At 35.5% G+C, this 22337-nt stretch overlaps 1 protein-coding gene across 25 annotated transcripts in view; it reads right to left on the bottom strand.

Moving 5' to 3' along the window:
- The window catches only part of ZBTB20 (zinc finger and BTB domain containing 20), a 774657-nt gene that overhangs the window by 229896 nt on the left and 522424 nt on the right, over window positions 1–22337 (bottom strand). For 19 of the 25 annotated variants that reach the window (XM_040484983.1, XM_040484982.1, XM_040484987.1 and 16 more), the window contains one exon: window positions 11714–11811. The exons of the other annotated variants lie outside the window; for them this stretch is intronic. The gene's annotated coding sequence lies outside the window, so the exon portion shown is untranslated. The remainder of the gene's footprint in view (window positions 1–11713; window positions 11812–22337) is intronic. 25 annotated transcript variants of the gene reach the window in all.

Below are 22337 nucleotides of genomic sequence, written 5' to 3' on the forward strand. Positions count from 1 at the left end.
AAAAATGTAATACTCAGAAAATTTAAAAAAGAAAAAGAAAATATTTTCAAAATGATGTCAAAATCAAATCTACCCTCACTAATTTGATTTGTAGGAAACAGAGAACAAAGTATTGCAAGCAGAATGCTTTTAAATACATCCTAATTACTTCAATGTGCAAATGCATTGACTAAATCAAAGCATGCATTTAACACTTTGCACTTCAATTGTGCTTATTCATCTAAGTTCTATAGATAGCAGGTCCACGAAGAAACAGGAGATAAACTTCAGTATAGCCAATCATTCCACAGTTATAGGAGCAAAACTACTGTTCTGAAGTTCAAGCTTACCTGTCAAGTAAGCTCACTTTTGGACTAATACAAAAGACCACCACTCCAACTAATACCAAGTAACAATTTACTGCAGCTACTCAAGTTTTCCTGATTAACTCTGTCTTCCCTATTCTTCCCTTCTGCTTTCAATGGGGCAGGATGAAGGAGTGGGGGCAGTAAAGCCCCACTTAAGTATTTAGTAGGGTGAGTCCTGGGGAATGATGCCAGGGGGCTGCAGGCGATATGCAGTTGAGGGTGGGAGAGAGTCATGATGTCAGGGTTACCTAGAGCTTGGTCTGGGACCAGCTACACCAGAATCATCTGAGGAGCATGTCAAAAAGACATATATCAGACTCACACCCCAGAGCAAATCAACTAAATTAGTGTGTCTTGAGGTGGAACTCAAAGATCTACATTTTAAATGAGCTTCCCAAGTAATTCTTATGCTACTAAATAGCCTGAGAAACACTGGCTTATGCACTTAAGTTCTCTGATTCTAGAGCCAGTGTGAGCCCTGATGGTATACCAACCCTCTGTCCCAGTTGTCAAGATACAAGTGCAAGTACAACCAGCTGTCCTGGGAGGAATTAATTCTGGTAATAATAGGCCCAAAAGGGCTTAGCCAGGCATGATGCTGTCTGATATGCAAGATCTCATCCAGTCTCCACAGCAAGGACTATGAGATAAGCAATACTACTATTCCCATCTTTCACTTGAAAAAATCAAGATTCAGAGATTTAGTAACTTATTGTGGATTTCACACCAGTCATTGCAGGCGCTCTTAAGAACTACACTACTTTAATTCTTAGCCTTGTGCCTTGCAGAAAAATATGTTCTTGAAAGATATTTACTTCCAAAGATGTTCATGATTTGGTGATAGCATCATTGTAATGGAACTTGCCTAAATGTTAGGAAAATAATACATAGGGTGTGAACATTTGAAACCAAGTTAACTTTTCCTTCATTTATCTTTATAGATATTGAAGTCATCTAAAGCAGCTAATCTTTCATTAGTTCATTCAACAATCATGCACTTTGCCAGATCCTGAGGTAACAAACATAAATAGGACATAACCTCTACCTTCACTGGATTACAGTTCTGAAAAAGAGATGAGCTTGTGTACAAGTAGTTCTGGGTTAACTTGTAGTCAGTCAGTGGAGGCCTGAGCTGGAGGGAGAGTGGTTCATTCTCCTGGCAGAAGGGAAAGAGGGTGCCGTCTGGAAATGTTTAGTTACTCCAGCACTTTGCCATTGGCTAGTGTAAGGAATTTAGATTTTTAAAGATTACATTTTCACTTACACAGTTTTGTTAGAAAAGGAGTGGACTAAGTTACTTGAGTATTTTGAGCCAATAAAACTTTATCTGGTTCATTCTTTCTGGCATCTAAGTGGGTTTCTTTTTTGGCTAAGTTCTCTGTACAGAGCCAAGTAAGTTGTTATGTTTATTCATTCTTACACAGAGTAGCCAAGATTCTATTCTTGAGATGGGTGCCTGATAAATGTTATCAGTAGTAGTTTATTCTACCAATAAAAGTGACTTTATGTTGACATATTGGCTGTGTCCTTTACTTCATTTTCATATGTCTCAATTACTCAAAATGTTATTATTAGATTATTACATTATTACAGGATGAGAAATTTTGAAGTTAAAAACAATTGAAAACATAAAGAGTGATCTAGATTTCTTCCTTTATGATAATCTTATATACATGTACATGTGCTTTGAGCATATTAATGTCAGAACTGATTGATGGAGTAAAGAAAATGAGGTTCTAGAATGTTAGAGCACAAGCTGAAAACCTGAGGCAAATGCACAAGGATCACAAAAGAGAGAGAGAGAGAGAGAGAGAGAGAGAGAGAGAGAGAGACTCTGAGAAGCACTGAGCAATAGAAACAATGTGATGTGGCTCAGAAAATACACACCATATCATATTCAATATGATCTAATTCCAAAAATCTGTATCACAGATATTCCAAAAGCTTAATACATTGGAAAGCAAAACATTTTAATTCCATTAAGGGTGATAAATATTAAACATATATTAATTTCTTAAATTGAATGATCAAATTTTAAATTAATATTATTTAAATTATTTGCTGTTTGCTTAAACATTTTATTTTTTGTAATTATTAGCATTTTTTAGAACATTTAGAAAGTTTAAGAAAAAGAAGAAAAAAATCACTTAATTTCACCATACAAATGTGGTTCACATTTTAATGTATTTCCTTTGATTATAACCAAATATTTTCATTTTTATAATTTAGGATCATGTTAGGTATACAAATTTCTTTTGGATTATGCATTTTTAGTTACATTATTTCATGAACATTTCCTAGTAAAAAAGTTCTTTAAAATATCTTTAATAACTATGTAAATAATACTTGTTATGTGCAAAGATAACTATGGATGTTCCATAATTTGTTTAATAATTTCTCCAATTAAATATTTTTCAGATTTTTTTTTAGGATTTATTAGGATTTTTTCCCCTTTTCCACTTTTGTAAATGACACTGTGATGAACATCTTTGTACATAAATCTTGGTCTGAGTTTCTACTCCCAATAGATAGATTCCTAGAAGTAAAATTATTGAGTCAAAAAGATACATTTTTTTAAAGAAAGGTTATTGATGATATATTGCCATTTTACTTTGTAGAATTTAGTGTCAATACAATACCCCCACCATCACTATATGAATGCCAGTTTAACTGCACTCTTACTAGCATTGAGAATTATTATTTTTATAAGTCATGCCAATAAGTGCTAGTATGTTATAATACTTTTTCATATGTTCATTAGACATTTGCATGTCCTCTTTCATAATTTTTTTCTTTTCATAATCTTTTTAGATTTTTTAAACAAATAAATATCTCAGTATCTTCATATCTTTGCTTCCATTCCATCTCTGATATTATCACTATATACTGCCTGTCTGTATTCTAGATTTCTTCTATTCTGATTCCTTCTTTATATTTATAATATAAAACATATTAATATAAGGTATATTATAAATATAAAAAAGATGCAACTCTTTATAAATAAAAAAAAAAAACTGACTCAAAGCATTCAATAAATTACCCAAGAGAAGAGAACCTGTTAAATGTCAGAACTGGGACCCAAAACCAAGTCTCCTGATTCCCAGTTACAGTGACTTTTAAATAGAGAATAATAAAAATCATTTCTACAATGTAAAGAATAGAAACAGCTAAGAAGACAGTTTAATTTCAATCTGTTCTTACATACAAAATACTATTAAAATCATGCCACATAGGAGGCTTGAGTGTTCTTATAAACACAAATATGTACTTCTTATAAATCGATCAGATATGCCATTAAAATTTCCATAAAATTTGCACATCAGCAAATGATCCAGTTTATACTAGTCTGCGTTTTTCTTGTTAATCTACATTGTTTCATTTAATCTGCTTTGCTACAATAGAAGCATCATATATTTTTAAGCATGTTACAGATCATCATTAAATTTCTTGGTACTATCTAGTGGTGTTCAAAGGAAAATCCAATTTCCTGGCAACTTCTATAAAGAATTTCCTTGGACTATGACTGGGGATTTTAAGAACTATCCTTAAAAAGTAAAACAAAAGAACTACTGCAAAATGCCTGCATTTAAAGAGTAAACAACATGAATTACTGTGGAAGAACATGGACCAATAACAACTGAATATGATTTAATTATTGATATTTAGTCACTATTTCATATTCAAGAATCACACATTATTTGCCAAATGAAAACTTAACAGTAGTCGCTGAGTGAGAATGGGAGTTGCCAGATATATTTATTATATGTAGGGGTAAGGCAGGATAAGAAGGGGCAAAGGTGGAATTAGCTGTGAGTGAAACTAACTTTGATAGAGGCTCATTGATTGCAAAGGGTTGGTTCACAAAGCAGGTGTCTGCCTAATAAAAGAAGTAAAAGAAAGAGTACTTACTAAATCATATGGTGGCCCAACAGTTTATAAAATCCAAGGTAGCAGTAGAAGTAGATTCTAAAGACATTTCAGATATGTTTTCTTTCTCTGTATGTTGTACACAAAACAGGTCCATTCGTTTCATACTCAACACCTATTTATTAAGTACCTACTTTGTGTTAGAAGCTCTCTACTACCCAAATAAATGATTTAACTTTTTGCAATTATCCCCTCTACAGCTGTATCATAAAACTAATAATAATCTGTAACTGACATAATATGTTATAACAAAAAATGGGAAACTGAATAGGAGGAGAAATAAAGAAACAGCATCCTAAGTTTCTCATTTCATACAGCATACAATTTCATTAATGATGATAATTAAAGAAAATAGGGCTGGATTTTTTAAAAAATAATAGTAATTGTTATTATAAGAATAAACTATGCTTTATAACTTCTAAATTGCTAGATTAATAACAAATAGAACAATCATATATCAAAAGAGAAAGGAAAGAGAGAGGGAGAGAAAAAGAGAGAGAGAAGGATAGAGACATGATCAAGGTTACATAAAAAAAACCAGACAATATAAAATAAGATTTCCGAGGTTTAGGAGCAGGTATATTTTTACAATAAATAACAGTTAGTTTATTTAATTTATTAAAATAAACACTATAGCATAGGTTTTTTTGTTTTTTGTTTTAAACACAAAATCTAACCAGAGGGTAGTACTTTAAGAGCACTAATTTTGGTAGTGGAAAAACCTGAGTTCAAATCTTACTTTTGCCATTTGCTATTATAACCTCTTTCCTAAGGGGGAATTTAGCCTATCTGCCTCAATTTCCTAGTTTATAAAGTGGGAATAAAAATAACTGATTATAGAGAGGACTGAGTAAGATAGTATCTATAAAGTTTAGCGTCTAGTACAACTAGACATTCAATAATGACAACTGTTATTTGTAATATTTGTTTTAAAATGATATATCTAAATAAAAGAGAGGTGAAATCAAAGGAGTACCACCTGAGATATACTGTTAACTAAAAAAATTGATATGGTATAAAATGAGAAAATCGAAGAGGCAGAGTTGAATTTTAAAAAGGATCGTTTTTACAAAGAAACTAAAAGAAGCAAATGGGGCTGAAGCTATAAGCCTGCTCAAATCTGGACTCAGAAGCACACAGACATGGCTGGGAGTCTAGCGGCTCTTTGGAGTAAATGAGGACAAAAGGCTCCACATAAAATGGTGGACCTGAGCCTGGCTCACTACTTCAGCAAGAGGCTGCAAAAAATTTGGCTAACTGCTACGTTGGGCAACAGCCTATATAGCACTTTAGGCACTGAGAAGTAGAAGGATAAAGACACAGCCTCATGATCAAATATCCTTAAAGAGATAAAGCTGAAAGCTACTGGTACAAGATTTGGATTGAGATTAGGAACCCAGAAATCCTAATAAGAGGCAATTGAAAAACCACTAGCCAGGGATGCATGAACAAAGAAAAAAAGAGGAAGAAAGAGGACCAAGAGGCAAGTCAAAAAAAGCCTTATGACCAACATCAACCTACAAAATAAAATTGTAAAACATAGCAAGAAATCTAATTATAAGAAAAACAATGAATAAAATTAATAATTGGAACATTCACTATAGGTGAATTTGATTTTATAGAATTGTCTGACAACGACCTCAACATGAGTATGCTTGTGATGCTCAGATATAAGAAATCATACTTATAAGAGAACAAGAAATTATTAAATAAAAACATAGAGCAGTAAGATAAGAATAGGTGAATAAAGAACCAGTCAGAAATCTTAAAAATGAAAAATATGTTCATTGACATTACAAATGCAATAGATAGGATAATTTAAGATTGGGCAATTTCAAGAAGAGCATTAGTGACTTGGAAGGTAATAATAAGGAATTCACTCAAAAAACAATCACGGAAAGTAAAATATATTTTTCAGAAAATGAAAGAGCAATTGAAATATGTAAATTGAGTAGGAAACACCAATATACATCTTACAAAATCCCAGAAGAAAATGGGGGTAATAACAAAGAAATAATAAAGGAAAAGATAATAACTGAGAATTTTCTAGCATTAGAGTCCTGAGATTAGAAAGTATACCCTGAGTTCATGACTGATAATTCAAAATAAATCCACATCTAGACACATTTCAGAGAAACTATAAGACATCAAGGATATAGAAAAAATTTTTTAAGTCACCAAAGGGAAAAGGTAGACTAACTACAAAGAGATGAAAACTAGATTGATATCAGATTTCTCTTAAGTAATGATAGTTGAAGAACAATTGTGTAAGATTAATTGAGTAATATCCTCTAATGCTGAACAGAAATACCCAGATAAATTGCTGTTTAAGACAAAAGATAAAATAAAGACATTTTTAGATATATAAAAAGAGTATACTCCCCAGGGCCCTCCCTAACGAATTACTAAAGATGTAATTCAACAAGAAAAGTGCACCCGAAAGGAAACCATATCATCCAAGAATAATGGTGGACACAGTAATAATTAAAATATACGAGAAAATACAATTAGGCATTAACTATAAAAATCAAGGGGCGCCTGGGTGGCGCAGTCGGTTAAGCGTCCGACTTCAGCCAGGTCACGATCTCGCGGTCCGTGAGTTCGAGCCCCGCGTCGGGCTCTGGGCTGATGGCTCAGAGCCTGGAGCCTGTTTCCAATTCTGTGTCTCCCTCTCTCTCTCTGCCCCTCCCCCGTTCATGCTCTGTCTCTCTCTGTCCCAAAAATAAATAAACGTTGAAAAAAAAATTAAAAAAAAAAATCAATGATAACCACTTCTGCATATATTTAAAACAAACAGGTAAAACTAAAACTCCATTCAGTACTTATAATAACAGATTGATAATTAGTAAGTAGATAAAACATGCTACATGCTAGGCACCTTTTTTTACATTAGGGAGAAAGTCAGAAATACTAAAAAGTGGACTTTATCTTTTATTAGAAAAACATATAGTTAGGTATACATATAAAAATTTTAATATGAGCACTGAATAAATAGATAACATGTCCTAGGTCACAAAAATTAAAAAAAATTTTTTAATTAAATCCATATAAAACACATCGTCTCATTACAGGCAATGAAATTCAGAATTAGTAATAAAAATAGAGTAAATTTATATTTAGAAAGTAAAGACATATACTAAGTTAAATATAAATCAAAACAGACATTACTAAATATTTAAAATTGAACAAAACTACATACCAAAAGAAGCTATGCGGCTAATGAAAAACTTAGAAAAAAGTTTAGAGACTAAAGTTAACTTTAAAATAATAAAAAGCATTGAAATTAAATGAGTAATAATTTAACTCAGGAATCTAGAAAAAGAAAAATGATCTAATTTTAAGTAGACTGAAGAAAATAATATTGATAAAAGCATAAAGTAATGATATAGAATATAAGAGACAATAAAGAAGATAAAATAAAAAGACAGTTTTTTTTTTTAATTTTTTTTTTTCAACGTTTATTTATTTTTGGGACAGAGAGAGACAGAGCATGAACGGGCGAGGGGCAGAGAGAGAGGGAGACACAGAATCGGAAACAGGCTCCAGGCTCTGAGCCATCAGCCCAGAGCCCGACGTGGGGCTCGAACTCAGGGACTGTGAGATCGTGACCTGGTTGAAGTCGGACACTTAACCGACTGCGCCACCCAGGCGCCCCTAAAAAGACAGTTTTTAACAAAAGTAAGTGAAACAGAAAATTGTCTAACAATGATAACAAAAAAGGCTCAGATAAATAATATTAGGCATAAGAAGGGGACATAATTAAATATAAAATTAAAAATCTAAGACTATTATGAACAGTTTTATACAAATAAATTGGAAAGTATGGATTAACTGGGTTTTTTTAAATTAAAAAATTCTTTTAATGTTTATTTTTGAGAGAGAGAGAGAGAGAGAGAGAGAGAGAGAGAGAGAGAGAGTGAGCAGGGGAGCGGCAGAGAGAGAGGGAGACACAGAATCCCAAGCAGGCTCCAGGCTCTGAGATGTCAGCACAGAGCCTGACATGGGGCTCAAACCCACTAACTGTGAGATCATGACCTGAGCCAAAGTTGGATGCTTAACCAACTGAGCCACCCAGGTGCCCTGATTAAGGATTAATTGTATATTTTTCTTTAAAAAAACCCCAAAAAACAAACTTACTTCCTAAAATTAAGATGAAATAGAACACTTGAATAAACCAATAGCCATGGAAGAAACTGAACTGATAATCAGAAGTCCACCCTACTCTACCTACTCACTATGGACAGAAAATACTAGGTCCAGATGATTTTACAGGCAAGTTTAACCAAATTTTCAGAATAGGTACTCCCAATTTATATGAAAGCTATTTCAGAAATAGAAAAAAAAGAAAAAGAAAAAAATGAATGTTGCTCAACTTACTTTATGAGGCTAGTACCACTATAACACCAAAACTTTACAATAACAGTTGAAGAAAGAAAAATTGAAGACTAATCTCCCTGTGCAAACATATTACATAAAATATCAGCAAGTTAAACTCAACCGTGGATTAAAAAAACATACCAGGACCAAGTAAAGTTTTATTCCAGGAATGTAAGAAATGTTTAATATCAGGATCAGGAAATACATTAATATCATATAAAATATTAACATATTAATGGGAAATTTTATCATATTAATGCAGAAAATACATTAGATAAAATTCAACTAGTATTTCTGATTAAAAATGCATTGCAAACTATAAATAGATGGTGGCAACTTCCTTAACACAAAAATTCCAATTTATCAAAATCCTAGGCAAATATCACATAACAGATATTCCTAATATCATTGCTTTTATTCAACGTTATATAAAAGTCTTAGTGCAGCAATATGACAGGAAAAAGAAATTGAACACTTATGAATTAGAATTGAAGAGAAAAGCTGTCATTATTTACTGATGATACACATACCTATGTAGAAAATCTGAGAGAATTTTCAGTTTAGTCATTAAAACTAATAACAGAGTTAAGCAAAGTTTCTGAATATATAGTAATGATGACCAATAAACAACGAAATGGAAAGCAGACTCTACATAAGAGCTCAAAGATCCAAGTAATATGAGAAGAAATCTAACAAAATAGGTTCTAGCAAGACCTTTATGGTAAAACTTACAAAAAATGAATAAAGAACAAGAATAAAGATCTGATTTAGTAGAGGAATATAGTCTGTTAATGGGTAGAAAGACATAATGTTATCGCAATGTCAATTCTTCCCCAGGTTATTCTCTAAAGTTAATGTCACTCCAAATAAAGTTCAGCAAGGCTTTTGCAAAACTTGACCAACTAACCCTAAAATTTATATTGAATAATAAAAGCCCAGAAGGAGCCAAGAGAACTTGAAAGAACAATGTAGAGATTTGTCTTACCAGTTAACAAGAATATTATAAAGCTATGATAATTAGTTATAATTAATTATGATCATTATAGTGTTAACACAGGAATAGAGAAACAAATGGTTGAAATACAGATCCTAAGAATAGTTTTAATGTAGGCAAAAGATGGCATTACAAATTAGTGGGTAAGGATACCCAACTTGTTAAATGGTGCTGGGATAATTGGGTCATCTATGGAAAAAAGAAAATGGGGTGCATTTAAAATACCACATACAAAAATAAATGCCAAGTTTACAGATCTAAATGTAAAAGGCAAAACTTTGAAACTGTTAGAAGAAAATCAAGGAAGGTTTTCATATGGATGTATTTCTTAAACGACATAAAAACACAAACTATATATATATATACATACACACACACACACATATATACACACACACACATATATACACATATATATGTGTGTGTATATGTATACACACACACACACATATATATATATATATATATATATATAACATATATGTACATGTTTTTAAAGTAGGCTCCACAGTCAGCATGGGGCTTGAACTCACTACCCTGAGATCAAGAGTTGCATGCTCTAACTGACTAAGTCAGTCAGGCGTCCCAGCACAAACTATAAAGGAAAATATCAATAAATTTAACTACATTAAAATGAGAAACTTTAAAAAAATAAGCTACTACAGATATGGTTAAAAAAGAAATTACACATTAGGAAAATATATTTGCAATCTCTATTACCCAAAGGATGATAATCCAGAATACTACGACAACAATCCAGAATACGACAACAACCAAAACCAAAACCCAAACCGGTCCAAATAACAGTAGCAAAACAAATAACCTAATAGTAAGATGGGGAAAGACCCAAACAGGCAACACACATGAGAGAGTCCTGATGGTTTATAAATTAATTTTTTTAAATGAGGCATTATTTAATACCTAACAAACTGACAAAAATTTTAAAAGCCTAGCCATTCCAAATGTTGTGAAGAATGTGGAGAAGTTCTCATGGGTAGTTAATGAGAATATGAATTGCCACCACTACCATTTTGGAAAGAGATTTTACATTCCTAGTGAAAGTGAAAATGCATGTTTCTTACAGTTAAGCAATTCTTCCTCTGTGTAAAAATATGTATAAAAATGTTAACTGCAGTATTTGTTGTGATTGGGAAATACTAGAAATAACGTTCAACAACGAGAGATTCAAGAAATGCATTCTAGTGATATCTACAGTAGAATACATTTTATATAAGCCACACTATGGCTTTGGCTTGTGTAAAACTAATTTGTAGTGATAGAGGTCAGAATAGTTTTGCTTGTTTTCAACCTCATGTTAAAGCTTTGGAGAATATCACACACGGGAGGGCACAAGGACTCTTCCTAGGTATTGTGAATGTTTTGTATCTTGGATTGGGTGTTGCCTCATGGAAACACACTCACATAAAAACTCATCAAGCTATCCACTTAATTTATGTACACCATCATATGTAACTTAGAATAATAAAAGACAAAAAACAGTTTTGAAAATGAGTGTGCCAAATTAGTTAAGGTTTGTTCAATTTGGGTGCGGGATTCTTGTATGCTCATGTTATTCTTTATATTTTTATGTGCTAGAAATATATTACTTTAAAATAATTGATAAGGCGAAGACTACTGCTTTTCCTAACTAGAATTAATCAAGGTGAAAGAAGGCACTAGTGTCACATTCTTTTCACTGTCCCTGACAATAGACCCGACCCCAATACTCCAGGAATCAGCAAGCGGTTCACAGCCGTTTAAACACACTTACAAAGTGCTCATTTTGTCAAACCAAAAGCAAACCTTTCATTTCTTGACTATGTGTAGAACCTAGGCTTTCTTAAGTGAGTGACTGGCAGCATATATTGTTGATGTGGCACTACCAGTGCACAAAGATCATCTATTTAGGTTTTCAACAAAGTGGGGGATGCCTCGCCAAGTGGGGGACAAGGTGGGGGATGCCTTGCCAAGGACTTTTCTGATATAAATCAGCAGGTGGTTTGGCATCAACATTGCTATTTGCTCGTGCGTTTCACCTCTGGTTTCAGAAAAGAAAAAGAGACGATACCTTTTCAATGCTGTTTCAAGTCGACCATATGGAAAGCAAGGTTTTATTCCAGCCAATTCTCTTTCTCTCAAAGCGTGGAGGAAAAGTGCCAGTCACTGCTACACTCGCCACCAGCCACAGTACAGATGTTTGGAAAATGCAAAAACAGAGAAATGAAACAAAAAGAAAACCCTCAAAAATAAAGTTTTGCATAAATGAAAAATAGAGTATATAATTATCATAGCTGCAGAAAGGTAAATGCATTTTTTTAAATTTTCCCCGTGTGCTAAATTAAAAGAACCAAAACAAACAAAAACATTGATGTTTTAATCAGTGTTTTGTTGGGGAAACTGACAAGGACCAACTCAAACATGGCTAAAAATGGGAATAAAAAGCAGATTTCTTTTAATCTGATAAAAGATTTTTTGTCTCTAAGAATGTTAGAATATGATCTACTTAAACGAATATTTATTAAAGGAACAGACCCGTTTAAAAATATGTTTTCAGGTGCCAAAATGGGAATGGAGAAAGTGTTTCCTTGAAACCTTGTAAGAGAAAAAAATTCACTGAAATTGTAATGGTTCCTTCCATGACTCAGATTAAATACAGCTTAGGAAGAAATATCTCCAAACTATTCAATCGTACGTCCCTAAACTGGCTTTGCCAGTATGCGACCCCAGTTATTCCAAAAATGAATGCCCTATTAGACTTAAGTACATTAATGTAAGTTATTCAAATGAGAATGTTTGTTTACAAGAAGGTTTTAGGCCTTGATCTGCCACAATCTTTTTGGGTATCTTCATTCATGCTATTAAACATCTTTTGGTCTCAGTATCCACCTCTCAAGCGTGAGTATGACACAAAGTCACTATCATCAAGTTCCTTTCCAGCCCTAAAATCCTATGAATTTAATGAGATTACTCCAGCAAAAGAATTTTTCTTTTATTTCTTCCTTTCTTTCTTAAAATAAATAGACAAATAATCAAATAAGTAAGTAAATATATATTAAAAACACATACACATACACTAATCAGCTATCACTCTGAATAGGAAGAGGGTACGTTTTTTATTGTTGGTACAATTATCTATTCCCTAATGTGTATTTAAAAAGAGAATTCCCATTAAAAAAAGATTTTTATTTTTTTACTGAGTCAAAAACAGCATACTATTTCTTTGCCATTTAAGTTCTATTAAAAAAGAAAACACAAAATCATTATAGAAATCCTATTAAGGAACTTTAAAAAACAAAGAAAAAGTCACTAAAATTCCATTTAAAATTCAAATAGTTTGTTTACAGGTGTTCTTTTTCAGAAAATGTAAGTGCCCCAACCTCAAACTACTTCCTCCTCCTTTTCTGGGGACAGATCCTTCCCTGTGTAAAACGTAGGACCCTGCCTCACACCCTTCCCACCTGTCTTCTGAGGTAACAAAGCTGAGGTATCGATTGCAGCATGAGATATTTGGGATGGGAGTAGAACATTTCATCTGGGAGACAGTACTGTGGTCAATTTGCCAAATCTAAAAGAAAGGTAAGTCCCATCACTACTTTGGCAAGAAATATGGGCTCCCGTGGCTGAACGACGATAACCATTTTTACACAAGATGGTTAAAAATGAAAGCACCTGAGGCAACAGCCAGAAAATAAGTCTGAGAATGCGAGTTTTTCTCATCGATGGTTAAATCAGACAAGACAGTATCATTGCACCTTTAACCAAGGGTCTAAATGGAATCCAGGGCACCTGACACCTTGATGAATAAGAGAAGCTCAGCTTTATGAAAAGGCTAAAGTCTTAGGGCCAATGCTCCATTGTTCAAGGGCTGGTATGCCCAAGGCACCAGCAGAGGCAGAATGCAACAGGCAAGTCTCCAGTTACAGGCGACCGCTCAGCTCTGTGTGCTGATAAGCCTGAGACCCACCACACTGCACACTCAAGGAAGCTCAAGGGTGGGTCCCCCACGGGAGGAGGGCTACACAAACAGTAAGGCAGGAGTTGGAAGTTGCACAGTGTGTGAGCACTCCCTGCTGGCAGCTGAGGTTGGAGATCAACGGGGAGTGTGTTAGAGAGGGCTAATGAAAGTGTCTGCAAGGAGGCCAACGGACATTCCTCACTTTTCAGGGATAAGAGCATGGCTCTGACTAGGTTTAGATAGTTCCAGATGCTATTCTGAATGGGGAGGAGGTTAGGAGAGGCCACTAATAGGGGAACTCCAAGAACTGGCAAAAACTATGTTTGAAGCTGGCATACACTTTTCATTAACTTTCCCAGCTATTAATATTTTATGAAGTATATACAGGTCTGCGTGTGCACACGTGTGTGGGGAACGGAAGAGGTGCAGTAGGAAATGAAATCTCTGTGCATCTCCCTTTATCCCAGAAAGAGACTCCTTGGGACAGTGCAACGTGTTTGGAACATTTACATTTTTCCAGGAAATCCTACCCATAACCCTGACAGAACTGCCTGGTGTGTCCCCTATACTGCTGCACCTAAGTTCTGAACAGGTGGTCCTTGTTTATCTGTACAGCCTGGGGCAACAACACTGAGAGTATCTCCCTAGTGCTCCGCTCTGTTAGGGTTCTTCTGTAGAGTAAGATGAAGGTCAAGATGGCAGCCTGCTAAAAGCAGCAGTATTTCAGTTGCAGGAATAACTTGCTTGTCATCAACTTGTTAATGCAATAGTCAAACATTTCTTTGACATGCACAGTATCAGCTAACTTCAGCAGATAAAGGGTCTAGAACAGGAAGATGCTGCAGATGCTTTAGCTCCGAGGAAGGCTTAGCAGAGCCAAAACGTCAGCAGGGCCTGTTTGTTCCATCCTTTCCATCGGGCTCTGTGAAAGAAATGTTAGATTACTGCAATGACAAGTTTGTGACAAGCAAGTCATTTGTGCAACTGGTGCGCTCCTGTTTTTATCTGTTTACCATTCAGACTTGTGAATGCCATTTCAAGCACTTACAGGATTTCTGGCTCCCATTAAGGGGAAATGGTTCCTCCATGTTTAGAATTTTCTGCCTCAAAGAGAATTACTAAGCAATTATTTATTCCTGTGGTCACAGTGTCACACAAAAGCACTCTTGAGTTGTTTAGTTGGACTCTGAATCATGAAATGGAGTCCTGCAGACTGGATAGCTTGGAGCATCAGAAATTTCTTGTCTAGTTTATTGGAATGACTACAAAGAAAGCCTGTGAGAGTCAATAAAATTGTGGCCAGCTTGAAATACCTTGCTCTTTTGCTCTGGGATCATATATCAAGGCCATATGCTTCAAGGCACATAAACTCACTTGTAATGAGTAGATCCTGGGAAGCCAAGGCCTGACTATGTCACAGACACTGACATGTGATCTAACATATGATAGTTTTGGTGACAAGGACTGCTTTAGCTGTTGAGAAGGGAACTGACACAGCTTTCTCCCTGTATCCTGTGGGTAATCAGAGGGCAAGTCCAAATCCAGAAAACATTTTAAGCATGTGGTAAAAACTAATAACAGAATATAAAATTTCCTGGGGGTCATCCTCTCTAGGCTGACTTTTTCTCAGTAAATGGAGACCCTGGCAGATTTTAGATCAAGATTTCTAGATTGATTCATTGGATTCCTCATCTGAGATCACTGAGTGACTTTTGGTGAGTCATTTTAACCTCCCAGGAAGACAGTATAAAATAATATCTTGTTCACTTGACATGAATGGGCTCAGGGTCAATGTTATAAAAGATGAAGAGTGCCTTCAGAGTTCAAGAACAAGAACAGTATTTCCTAGAAGTCATGTATTCTTTTTATGATTTGAAATATTTGCACATTGTTGGTACTGAATTTACAAACCATTGTAAGTATACCTTTTAAAGAACAGAAGCATGAAGTTTTGAAGCAGGGAGATAACACAGTATCTGGGGAAGCAGGTCAAAGCTGAAACAGAGTGTGGAATGTCAAGGACCAGACAGAAAGTAATGACGTAAGATGAGGCAGGGTTTGGTGTAAGTGACCAGAAAACGTTACGAAAATGGGTAACAGTCCTCACTGAATAAAAATTTTATTGTTCATAATTATTTGCCAGACACTACATGTGTTACACAATTCACATGTGTAATATAATCTTTAGAAGAGCTCAGTGGTGTATGCATTATCAATTTTTTTTAACATGTGGAAATGAAAACTTAGAGTAATTTAAATACTTTCCCATAAATCTATCTGTTAAGTAGCAGAGGATTGAAACCAACTTTCCTCACTTTAAGCCCTTAGACTCTTAACCACTAGAGAACTAAAGTCATTTCCACTACCTTCAGAAGACTTTTCTCTCTCTGGTGTACTGGAAAGCATTTTAATCTGTAAATGTAGATATTCAAGATTTCATATAAAGGGGCCAGTGAGAATATTCTGGCTCTAGCTGTGTTGCCGCCCTTTGTAGGCCCCTGGGAAAGCTGAGCCTCATCAGGATGTCATTCCTTTTGCCTCAGCCTGACCTATTCCTACTTGCATACCCTGGGGAAGAGGCGAAAGTGATTCCAACCTAATCACGCATCTCTGCTGTGAATGCAGGGTGTTTGGCCGCATCTCCTGTGTCCATGCCAACCCCTTTCTCTCTCTTCGTGTGTGCAGCCTTTAGTCCCCCTACTCGTTGCTCCCATGTTACCTCCAGGGAGCCTCCTTTTGTCACTTGTCTGCTATTCTTTTCAGGTGGGGGAAGGGGCGGACATCTTTCTTACCATGACAAGGATCTCTGAAACAGTCTAAACTTCTAACTTTGCACAGAATGTATCCTTTGTTCAGTTTTCTGCTTTGTTTCTCTTTAATGATAGCTTTGCTACAGGTCCCATTCGAACGAAACTTGGAGCTATGCAAATCAAACTGGAAAGCAAGACTTTGCAGCAGCTCCGTCTTTAAATGAGTATATGTCCAAGAGGTACAGACCTCTGAGGGAGGCATGTCTTCTGAATATTATGTGTCAAATAGCTGCTTTCCTTGTAAGAGTGGCAAAGAATAAGCTCAGTGAGATCTGTATTGACATTCCCTCATCTCTTTTTAGTGTGTGTTCAGAGTGGGTCACGAGCATTTAGCTCACAAACTGTTTCATTTCTTTTGTTTTTCATGATATTTCTACTTTTTTTTTTTCTTCTAGGGGTTTCCCCAAGTGCTGGATTCTTACTTAAAAGCTACTCGAAAAAACCCAATGCATAATATAAAATCATAGGATCAGCAATGTGTATAGAACTCTAATCAGTGGCCTGAGTTTTGACCTAATGCCTGAGTTTGCTCATGACGGTCATTCAGCCTTTGCTGCACACCATCAGGGGCATACAGCTCTCAGCCTCATAGGCAACCCAATCCTGCTTTAGACTCCTTCTATTTGTACAAAATTTGGCACCAAATAAGGTTTCTTATGTTGAACCTTAAGCCATATTTCTAAAATTCCCTTCATAGCTTCTAGTCTTTTCTCACACCACCTTTCAGTTGGGAGAACTTCAGGGGATCCAATAGTTTAATGGCTCATTTAAAGACACCCTTTGTGCATATCATATACCAATAAATGGGTTTAGATTATCCTGTCTTCTCCCTCTCTCCTCACCTCACACGAGTTAAATTCCCAGTTTCTTCCTCTGACAACGCTGGGAGAAATGAAAGTCAGTGTACTAAGTTTTTCATTTCTATTTCTATTTGAATGTAGACAACATGTGTGGCAAAGCATTCTTAATCTCTTTGATTGTCCTAATCTGTGGAAACTCTCGCTAGACAACCTCAGGCAGATTTGACGGCTATAGCTATTTATAGGGTAAACGTATAACTTACTGTCTAAACCAGGGCATATAAGGACCCTATGAAAAATTAAACCACCATAGGCACAAACCAGAATTGTCCCAGGAAAATCTATAGAGTACCTTGCTTATACCTTTACTCCAATACATATCTATTTAACTAGAGTTACCCGTGTATGTGTCTGTTTGTTTTCAGTAGTCTGCAAGCACTCTTTACTGATGGAAACTTATTTGCCTCTGAACCTCCAGTTCCTAGATGAGTGCTTGGCAAATAGGAGGAGTTTGGCAGATTTTTTTCTTTTCTAATTGAGGATGTCTTCTCCCTGACTGCATTCTGTGGGTCTCTCCCCTTATTTATAGCAAATACCACCAACACTTATTGGCTTTATATTTTTGGAGGTGAATCAAAAATATTTCACTTACTGCAGTAGGAAGGGGATGGCTTAAGTTTAAATTTTTTAAAATGTTTATTTACTTTTGAGAAGGAGAGAGAGAGAGGCAGAGCGAGAGCAGGGGAGGGGCAGAGAGAGAGGGAGACACAGAATTGGAAGCAGGCTCCAGGCTCTGAGCTGTCAGCACAGAGCCCGATGGGGGCTCAAACCCATGAACCATGAGATTATGACCTGAGCTGAGGTCGTACACTCAACCGACTGAGTCACCCAGGAGACCCTAGATGGTTTAAGTTTAATGGTAATGGGTTTGACTTTGAATACTGACACCAACAAGCAGAGAGTGAAATGTGATAACTTTTGCACTAAAAGTCTACTATACCTTTTTATAGAGCACTGAACAATATGCTCTAATTTCTTTGTTCACGAGCAAATTTTTTTTCAACCACTGTTGAAAGTTTGTAGTAAATCAATTGTTATAGGAAATGATTGTAACAGAGTGTGATGGCTACATAAGTGAGCATATGTAACACAGAGTAATCTAGTGTGATTCATGATTCATTGGTGGCTCTGCTATTGTTTTCCCATTTGCCAAGCACATTTAGAAATCCCCGTAGCTTCCCGCAGTTTTTGCCTCTGAATAACAGTGGCTTTAAAAAAAAAAGGGGGGAGAGAGAAGAAACGTGTGAAAAATGTGAACCGCCTAGAGAAATCATTCCTTTTCTTCCCCCTGACACAGGTAAACTGGTCCAGAAGATGGGGATCTATCCGATTTAAGTTAAAGAGCCTCACAGAAGCCAATCTCATAACTTCCCCTTCGGTATTCAGAAGCTTCACTATCAAGACCCTACCTCATTATCAAACCTAAAGATTTTTTGTTGCAGGATAAGGATAAGCATATTTTATTACTATGGATCCTCAGTGAAGAAAACAGAGAAAATCTCATTTCTTATTTCCCTTAACTTGCTTAAAAGCTGGAATTAGCTCAGTTACTCAACTTTCCTTTTTCTAAGATAAGCAAAAAAGTCTCCGTGTCTTTGAGACATTTGTCCCTTAAAGAACTTTTTTTTTCTCAAAATGTTAAATTTAAATGGGGGGGGAGGGGTTTTATAACTCTTTCTCACTAAGATGTTCCTTCAAATTTTAGTGAATTCAGAGAAGAATGATTAAGTGTCTGATCTATGCTCAGAGGAAATAGTGGCAATGTCTATATTCTGCATGCTTCTTAAGAATTTCACGATTACAGCTATTCTTAAATTTCTGTTTTACCTTTCACACTCCTGATTAACTTTCTGTGCTCTACTTCTAGATGCTATTGTGCCCACAGAGCTAGTCATTCTTTATTTTCAGTCCATCAGTGATATTTGCCAAACCATGGTGGGTAATGGAAAATACAAGACTTAAGAGAAGATTCAAAAGAAACAAAGTTATATGCCTTCCCCTGCAGACTCTTTAATTTGTGGAGAAAGAAGACAGTCCCACCGAAAGCAAGCAATGTGGATATGTATGTTCAGGTATGTGGCATTAGTTTAGCAGCTGTTAACATATGCAAGCTAGTAGAGCTATTATGAAATTTTATATACATGTAGTGAGGGAGGTGTGAATGGACTACCGCTTGGGAGGGTTGCTTTCCCTCCTGTGAAGAATGCTACCTCTCCCCATTATTTAATGACATTCTGTTTATTTTCTGTTTTATTGAGTGTCCATTTCAAATGATTGTCCTCTCTCCCAAGTCTCAAATTACTGTAATTTGGCCACTGCGCATAAAAACACCACACTTTTAAAGCATGCATTCCCTGTCCTCGACGTCTAAAATCGTGATTTGCAACCACTTGAAATTTCTGGTGTCCTGTTATCAATGTGGTTTTGCATCACTTTTCCCTTCTTACTCCTTCTTAAAATACAATTTTAAATTAAAATTGATTTTGCATATTGAAGTGCTGCTACCAATAATTTAGACTACACCAAGTTTGCTCATATTGGAGACCATGTGTTTAGATAATCAAGGCAATCAAAAACCAGAATCCAGGATGGACCCCAATGGCATACCATTTCTACACTTCTCCATATTGACTGATCCCTTCATAGACATTTCCTGAGAATTCTGAAGTGCTTGGCATCAAATAAAATAAATGAGAAATTTTAATGATTTATTGGTGGATTGTCATTTGAGGCAAAATTCAAAGCTCTGCTAGTTGAGTGGAGTGATATCATAACTCTAGCTTTGCCTTAGTTCACCAGAGCTCTCATTGGGCCAAGAAAGAAAACATACCAGTATGCATTGCATATTACCTAATGTCCTAGCATTGTCAGAGGATTGGCAAATCAGTTCACCGGGGTTTTTCTGGGGTATTTCCTTGCATGGAGGTTAGATTTCCATGTCAATAACTTACAGATAGAAGTATCAAAATGACTATTTTCAGGTACAGTTTCCCAAATAGTGAGTCTCATTTTGGCAGAGAAGGGACAATGAAGTCAAATGTGGGAGTATTATCACCCACAAGCTAAGCTAGAACATAACTGCAGCTTTCCTGGGTGATCAGCCACAGAGCACCATTCTTGTCAGACTTTGAATTTCTATAATGATTTTATTTTAAAATTATATTAAATACAAATGTAACAATGTTTTTAATGGAAAGCTCATTTATTAAATTTCTAGAGAATCTTCCTCTTAAATACTTAGTCCTATCTATTCTTAATCCAACTTATTCTCAATTTTTGACTAGCCTATTGTTTTTATAGAATTTTATTCTATAGAAAGCTATAGTGTATATTTTCTAACAGGATAATCCATTCTTATACCTATTACAATTAATCTAATCAACTAATCTAAGCCCTGATCTAGTCTATTCCCAGCACACAATTCCAAGAGATTCACCTACAAAACTGAACAGTCATTACTTCTGGGCACATAAATGGTCACTGGATCCATGGCTGCAATTTAAGCAGGTGGCATCTAAGTCACTATTACTTGAGTAGAAACTGAAAAGTATATCCTTTGTAATTATTGGGGAAAAGAGGGCTTTGATTATAGAGAAGCATATAGTTATTTCAAAAGCTCACTTTTTTCAAAAAGAACAAAGGCAACGGTCTCCATTCTGGTGTATGTACATCAGAAATTCAGTTTTTGCCTTTTCTTTAAACTAGATCTTGAGATGAGTCCTAAAAATCACTTCTTTAGTAGTAATAACACCTCTTACATGGGGTCCTTTTCAGTTAAAAGTTGGCAAGTAGACTTCTTAGGAGGGTGGAGGGAGTAACTATTATAAATCATTCAAACATTCATGAACTAAAAATAATGACAACTTATTGATTAAAAAATGGAGGGAGACTGATTTCTGAGTAAAGGTGTCCCTGCGACTGGGACCTAACAAAACCAGATAGACCCATTTACTTTTTGTGCCATGTGGGGTGGGGGTTGTGGATCTCTCTTTGAGTGATGTCTATCACCAACAAAGGTCATCTCCATAGCAATAGAAGATTGCACTTTATGTTAAGATAGGCCCTGTAAACAACCCATTCAAGTGTTCTGTTGATTATTAGCCATCCAGTCAGGCAGCTATTTCTTTTCTGGAAGGGGTAGCCAATGCTGAAGAGTCAATGTATGCGCCTTCCCTGCTTAGGTGGGATCAGAGGTACTCCTTCAGCACTCTGTCCCACAGTCCTTATTTCTGTCACTTTACTCGGTGATCAGGAAGCAAAATATACACTGGCAAAGAAAAAGCTGAAGAAGTGGCTAGCATCTCTAAGGGAGAAGAATCCAAGTCTTTCCTGGTTTAAGCAAGAGAACATTCTAGTATTAATGAAAAGAGATGGTTAAATTGCAGCCCATCAAATTTCAACTACAGTTCCAAAATGTGTCTGAAGTGATCCAAAAGAAAACAAAATTCCTTCTGTCCTTAGCTATAAATTCTGCAGGACGATTCTTTATTCTCATCTTATTCTGGTTTCTTTCTCTGCCCCAGAAAGGATTAGTGTCTAACATTAAACAAACAGTATATAATAAAGAACAGATATAATGTATATTCATAAGATTCTGAATCCAGAGCAAGAGGAGGTTACATTCTAAGCCCAGCAGATGAGTTTTACTGTTAGCAATAGAGACGTTTCTAATTCGTCCATGGAAGGTGCTGAAAATGTTCTCTATTATATCTCGAAATAAAGTTTTGGTAGTATAAAAATTTTATGACTAATGCCATATATTGGATTTTTCCTCTTCCTCTATGGGACCACAAAAAGATCTAAGTACAGACAGGAGACAGGAGAGCATTATTTCTTCATCAGCATCTGTGGATGTTACTAGCTATTTTTTTGTAAATGAATTATGAAGAAAAATACCAAATCCCTTGATCCAGGCCATGTTACAAATCCATGTATACCTAGGCACAATCCTTGTGCCTATTTTTTTCTTTTTTGAATTCAAGACCTGCCCTTACCCTGCCAGATGATCTTTGATGGTTGGAGTCCTTGTGACATTTCTTTGTCCTTCTATGCTGTCTAGTTTAATAT

The sequence above is a fragment of the Herpailurus yagouaroundi genome, unplaced genomic scaffold (assembly GCF_014898765.1).
Source record: "Herpailurus yagouaroundi ecotype Mexico unplaced genomic scaffold, PumYag 162, whole genome shotgun sequence".
Classification (NCBI taxonomy): domain Eukaryota; kingdom Metazoa; phylum Chordata; class Mammalia; order Carnivora; family Felidae; genus Herpailurus; species Herpailurus yagouaroundi.